The sequence below is a fragment of the Sorex araneus genome, chromosome 11 (assembly GCF_027595985.1).
Source record: "Sorex araneus isolate mSorAra2 chromosome 11, mSorAra2.pri, whole genome shotgun sequence".
Taxonomy (NCBI): domain Eukaryota; kingdom Metazoa; phylum Chordata; class Mammalia; order Eulipotyphla; family Soricidae; genus Sorex; species Sorex araneus.
The window spans coordinates 59,682,232-59,688,207 of NC_073312.1; the positions used below are offsets into that span (position 1 = coordinate 59,682,232).

General features: G+C 41.7%; 1 non-coding gene across 1 annotated transcript; it reads left to right on the forward strand.

Annotated features, from left to right (window-relative positions):
* Positions 1-1,578: 1,578 nt before the first annotated feature.
* LOC129399555 (U6 spliceosomal RNA) lies at positions 1,579-1,684 on the forward strand. Its single transcript, XR_008627174.1, has one exon. It is a non-coding gene; the product is annotated as a U6 spliceosomal RNA (small nuclear RNA).
* The last annotated feature ends 4,292 nt before the right edge of the window (positions 1,685-5,976 follow it).

Here is a 5,976-nt window from a genome sequence, read left to right on the forward strand (position 1 = left end):
GGGAATGCAGACTGGTTCAGCCCTTTTGAAAAACAATATGGATGATTCTCAAAAAGTTAGAAATTGAGCTCCCATTTGACCCAGCAATACCACTCCTGGGAATATATCCCGGAGAGGCAAAAAGGTATAGTAGAGATGACATCTGCATTTCCATGTTCATTGCCGCTCTGTTTACAATTGCCACAATATGGAAAAAACCAGAGTGCCCGAAAACAGATGATTGGCTAAAGAAACTCTGGTATATTTCCACAATGGAATACTACGTAGCTGTCAGAAAACATGAAGTCATGAAATTTGCATATAAGTGGATCAACATGGAAAGTATCATGCTGAGTGAAATGAGTCAGAAAGAAAGAGACAGACATAGAAAGATCGCACTCATATGTGGAATATAAATTAGCTGAGAAGTACAAGCTTACAATGTTGAGATTCCTGGCAGACATTTCTCTGGACTTAGTTACTAAAATACTAAAATACAGAAATCCAAAGCTATGCTGCTGCTAATGCGGCCTCCTGACCTCATATCTCTTCATTCTCAGCAATGGCAAACAAATTACCAAATGCTTTCTTTTCAGCAGATCGACTTTAGGGGGGAGAAACTCCAAATCAATAATAGTGAATTTTTTTTGTTTAAATATTGAATGTAATCAAAGTAAAGTGAAAGTAAAGTGAAATTTACCAGTTACACATGCGGGGTCGGGGGCTGAGGAGGTGGGGGGAAGGGGGGAGGTATATCATGATTCTTGGTGGTGGAATATGTGCACTGGTGAAGGGATGGGTGTTTGAGCATTGTATAACTGAGACTTTAACCTGAACGCTTTGTAACTTTCCACATGGTGACTTAATAAAAGAATTTTTAAAAATAATAAAAAAAATAAAGAGCCACGATTTATAAAGTTACTGGTAGTAGTGTTTTAGGTATACCATAATTCAACACCAATCCCTCCGCCAGCGTCAACTGCACCAATATTCCTACATTCCTTCCCTATCCCAACCCCCACAACACCCCCATCTATTAAGTTGACAGGCACATTGCAAAGTTTCAGCACTTGCCTCCTAGATCTTATGTTTTCAGTTCTGTTAAATCTGTGTTTGGGATATGTGACCCCTCACTCATGGCACTGGTGTAACTGAGCCCTGAAGCCTGTTAATCCACTACTTGTTCTCTTCTCCCCGACTCCTACCCTGATTTTCTTTCTTCTCTATCTGTCTTCTCTCTAAACACTGGGGATAAGGATCATCTAAGCATCCCCCTTTTACTACAATGCATTTTCTCATCCAGTATTCGATATTCCACAGATAAGTAAGATCATCCTGTGTTTTATATTATTCTGGTTTACTTCTCTCAACATGATATCTTCCAGTTCCAACTATGTTGTAACAAATTGCATGATTTCATCATCATTTGCTGTTGTGTAGTATTGCATTGCGTATATATACCATGTCTTCATAATCCATTCACCTATAGAAGGACACCTAGGCTGTGAATACTCACTTTCTTGCCAGGAATCCATTTATTTGCTGACAGCTTGGATTTCCAGAATGACTCTTCTATTGAGCTCAAGAAAACAGCAGACTGTGCTCGATCTGGCAGCACATATACTAAAATTGGATGACACAAAGGAGATTAGCATGGCCCCAGAACAAGGATGACACGCAAATTTGTGAAGTGTTCCATGTTTTTGTATACTGGGGATATTGGTGGTAGGGAATGTGCACTGGTGGAGGGATGGGTATCTGATCATTGTGTGATTATAACTCAGACATGAAAGCTTGTAACTATGTCTCACGGTGATTCAATTAAAAAAAAGAAAAAAAAGAAAGAAAACAGCAGACTTGACTATAGCTATTCATGTGTTTTGAGTTCTAGTTATTTGTATTTAGGGTTTTAATTTTACATATATTGTAAAAAAAACAAAGCTCGCCGTGGGGCCCATGCACTCGTGGGCTCTTCGGGCAGCTCTGTCTCACCGCCCATGTTCGGTGCCCTGGAACCACTGTGTGTTCTGTCAGTCAAGGTCAGGCAACGGAAGGAAGAAGGCCAAACTGGTTGCTCGATCAGTTTATTTCATTCTCTCTCTCTGCTTCTCTCCCGGTTCTGGATCTCTCTCTGGATCTGTGGATCTGGCCCCCAACCCACTCTTACAGCCTAGTTAAATCTCCCCAGCATGAGGGGATTGGGGTGTACACATAGGTGTGGCCACCATCAATAGGGTTGAGGTTCCTTTCCCTCAGGGGATGCTTCTCCTAGGACTTAATTCTCTTTCAGCAGTAGGATCCACCCAAGGGTGGAGTCCCATGAGTGTGTTTCTCTTCTCCTCAGCCAGCAAACATATAAGAATTCATAATATTAATCATTTTGTATGGGCACAATAAGAGATGCATTAAAGCTTATGGAATTGCTCCCCTGGGGCCATATCAATCTCAGACTACAGTGCTCAGGCCAGATCAGTCTTTCCTATCCCTAGCAGGGTCCTAGTCTCATCATTACTTTTGGATCATGACAGCATTTGTCTATGATCAAGCTCTAACTTATAGTTAAGAATTAGGCACTTTGGCCAGGCCCATCTCGATGCCAGGGTAGCTCACAACTCACCGCTTGCCCTGGATCCGTCCCGTCCCTCGTCGGGACCCTGCTTTTAGGGTGCTAGGAACTGAGGGCAACTGAGGCTTAAGTGGAGAAAGCAGATGCCCGGGAGGGAATAATATTCGAGGCCAATTAATTCCCAAGTTACAAAAACATAATATTGTCTTCTTATGTCTATACAAAAAAGACATTGCTTTAAATTATTCAAAAGGCATAAAGAGGGACTGGAGTGATAGCACAACAGGTAGGGCGTTTGCCTTGCACGCGGTCGACCCGGGTTCGAATCCCAGCATCCCATATGGTCCCCTGAGCACGGCCAGGGGTAATTCCTGAGTGCAGAGCCAGGAGTAACCCCTGTGCATCGCCAGGTGTGACCCAAAAAGCTAAAAAAATACCAAAAGGCATAAAGAGGGGAGAAAGGCAATGTTATAATGTTCAGTATCTTAGGAAGGTCTGACCTTACAAATTAGTAGAGTCAGATTAAGGGAAAGCCGTGGATTTAACTGTTTTGGGGAAGAGAGCATAGAGAAGTGATTATAGTTAAACAAAGGGATGGGAGAGATTTGGTAACACCTTGATGGGTGAGACTGGGGTAAGCCTAAATTCTGGGAAAAACCGGGACAAGCTACTCGTGGCAAGGGGGAGAGGACAAAGTAATGTCATTCTACAATATATAGTTATATATATTTCAGCCCATGGAACTATCAGCCTATCAATCTACAGCCATCCACTTATTTTTGTTTGTTTTTTAGCTCACAACTGGCTGTGTTCAGAGCTTACTCCTGCTCTTGTGCTCAGAGATCACTCCTGGTGGTGCTTGGGGGGGCCGGGGACCATATGTGGAGTAGAAGATCAAAGTTAGATCCGTTGCATGCAGAGTAAAACAGCAACCATGCTGCACATGCTGTAGCTCGGGCCTTTCCATTTATTAGAGAGCATTTGAAACCAGTACAAAGACAGGGAGGATGTATCTTTATGGAACAAATCAACAACTTAGAGGCAGGCCTAGTGACGAGGAAATTCTTAATACCCGAACATCCTCTGATTGCAAATCTAAGGTGTATGTCTTCTGGAAACCAGAAAGTTGAAAGCAATGCAAGTTTTCCTCTCACTTACTTGAAATAGCTTAAAAGGCTCTTTTGCAAGAACCAAACGTTCAGCTAATTCTCAGTGGGAAGTGAGGCCATGGTCAGTCGCACTGACTCCTGGGGTTCTTTTCTTTATGCAGAAGCATGAGGACCATGCATAATCAAGAAAGAAATGCTTCTCCTAGAATGTGACCCAGAGATATTTATTCAAAGTATTTTTGCACAAAATTATGCTAATATGAATGGTAGAGCAAAATGGAGATGAAAATAGCAATAACAGCAAGAAATACATTTTAATATTTAGATAGGGACTTAATTTGAAATGACTTTACATGCCTTGCCTAGAAGCTTCAATATTATTCCACAACAAAGATGAGCCACTGGAGCTCCCCGCCCAGTCGAGACCCCGAGTGACCGCTCCTGAATGGCCATGATCCCAGAGGCACACAACCAATCTCGGAACCCAGCAGCTTCTGGCAGAAATGCTCCTGGACTTAATTACTAAAATACCAAAAACCCCAAATCATATGCTCTTCATTATCAGCAATAGGAAACAAATTATCTAATGATGCCTTTTCGACAGGTCTGATTGTTGGAGGAAAAGTCCAAATAATAATTGTGGGTCTTCTGTCGAAAATTGAATCTAATCAAAGTAGAGAGAGAGAGAGTAAAGTGAAAACCATCAGCCTCACAGGCAGGGTGGGGAGTGGGATGGGGGGGCATACTGGGGTTCTTGGTGGTGGAACATGTGCACGAGTGAAGGGGTGGATGTTTGACCACTGCATGACTGAGACTTAAACCTGAAAACTTTGTAATTGTTCTCACGGTGATTCACTAAAAAAGAAAAAAAGATGAGCCACTGGATAATATTCAGCATGATTGCAATTGTACTGTAGGAAGATTTCCCTGGTCACAGAGAGGAGTATAGACTGGGAGGTAGGGTTAGAGATTGGGTGACCAATCAGAAATAATAATTCAGTAAAAAATGATAAACCAATAAATAAAATTGTGTCGATGGGGAAATAGGCTGGGTACAGAGTCAAAGGGATAGAGTCAACAGAACTGATCAGATGCTTGATCAAATTGTGGAGAATAGAGGAGAATGATTATGTGATTCCTGTTCTGGGGCAACTATAAGATGTCACTCATAAAGGAAGTAAGGAGGAATAGAAAGTTTTGGTACCAATAGTTGATTAATTCTGTTTGGTATCTTTCATAACATAAGTACTGATGAGGCTCAGGAAGTTGGTCAAATGGATCTCAAGAGAGAGAAGGCAGAGAATGTAGATTTTTGAGTCATTAGCATGAGGGAAGTTGCTAAATCCATGGGAAGGAAGATATTTATCTTGTCATTCTTTCATCCATTTATGGAACACAAAGCTATTATTTACATTATATAGGTTATGAGCACTGAAAAAAAACTAATGTGCTTTTTTATAATGTTATAGAACTTAAAATCTAGTCCACAGGACCTCTATAACAAGCAAGAAAGGACCATGCAATGCCAGATAATGTTAGCAATATCAGATAAAAAGGAAAGCAGATTAGGGAATAGAGTAATCAGTGATCATAGATCTTGAAGAGGTTATGTCTTAAAGCAAACTTAAAGCAAAACAGTCCCAGGTATGGTTTGGTGGCAAAAACAGTGACTTGGAAGCATAAAGCTTCTTTTGGTCTTACCTCATGGTCCCTGAGGCTTTGTGTCAGTGGCCAACAGCACAACAATGGAGTGTGCAATCTAAGATCCACAAGTAGGAGTATGCAAAAACTGTAACTAAGATTTATACAAAGACCATGATCATTAGTTTAAACCCGGAGGAGCACTGTATGAGCAACAGACAGAATGTTTAAACACTAAATGTAAAATGTGTAATCCCCAGGGAGCACCACAACTAAGCATTTGAATACCGCAAATCTCTGTGTGTGTGTGTGTGTGTGTGTGTGTGTGCGCGCGCGCGCACGCGTGTGCACACGCACGCATGATATCCGCTCTCAGCACAGGCCATAAGAAGACAGAAAGTCAGTGTCTTTTGCACAGGGGCAAGGAAGAACAAGACCCAAGGGTGGAAGCACATCAGACCTGTTGAGAAATACCAAGGACCTTCTTTCAGGAGGCATATAAGCGGAGACCGTGGATAGAACAATAGAAATAGCCACCTACCACCTTGGATGCATGAACAATGACATAAGGAGGACTGAGAAGAATTACAGAAGGAAGAAGCTTAGCTAGTTTTAGTTTCTGGGAGTCTTAGACTACAGTTTGAAAGTTCTTTTATGAAGTGTCCACTACCACTACCTCTG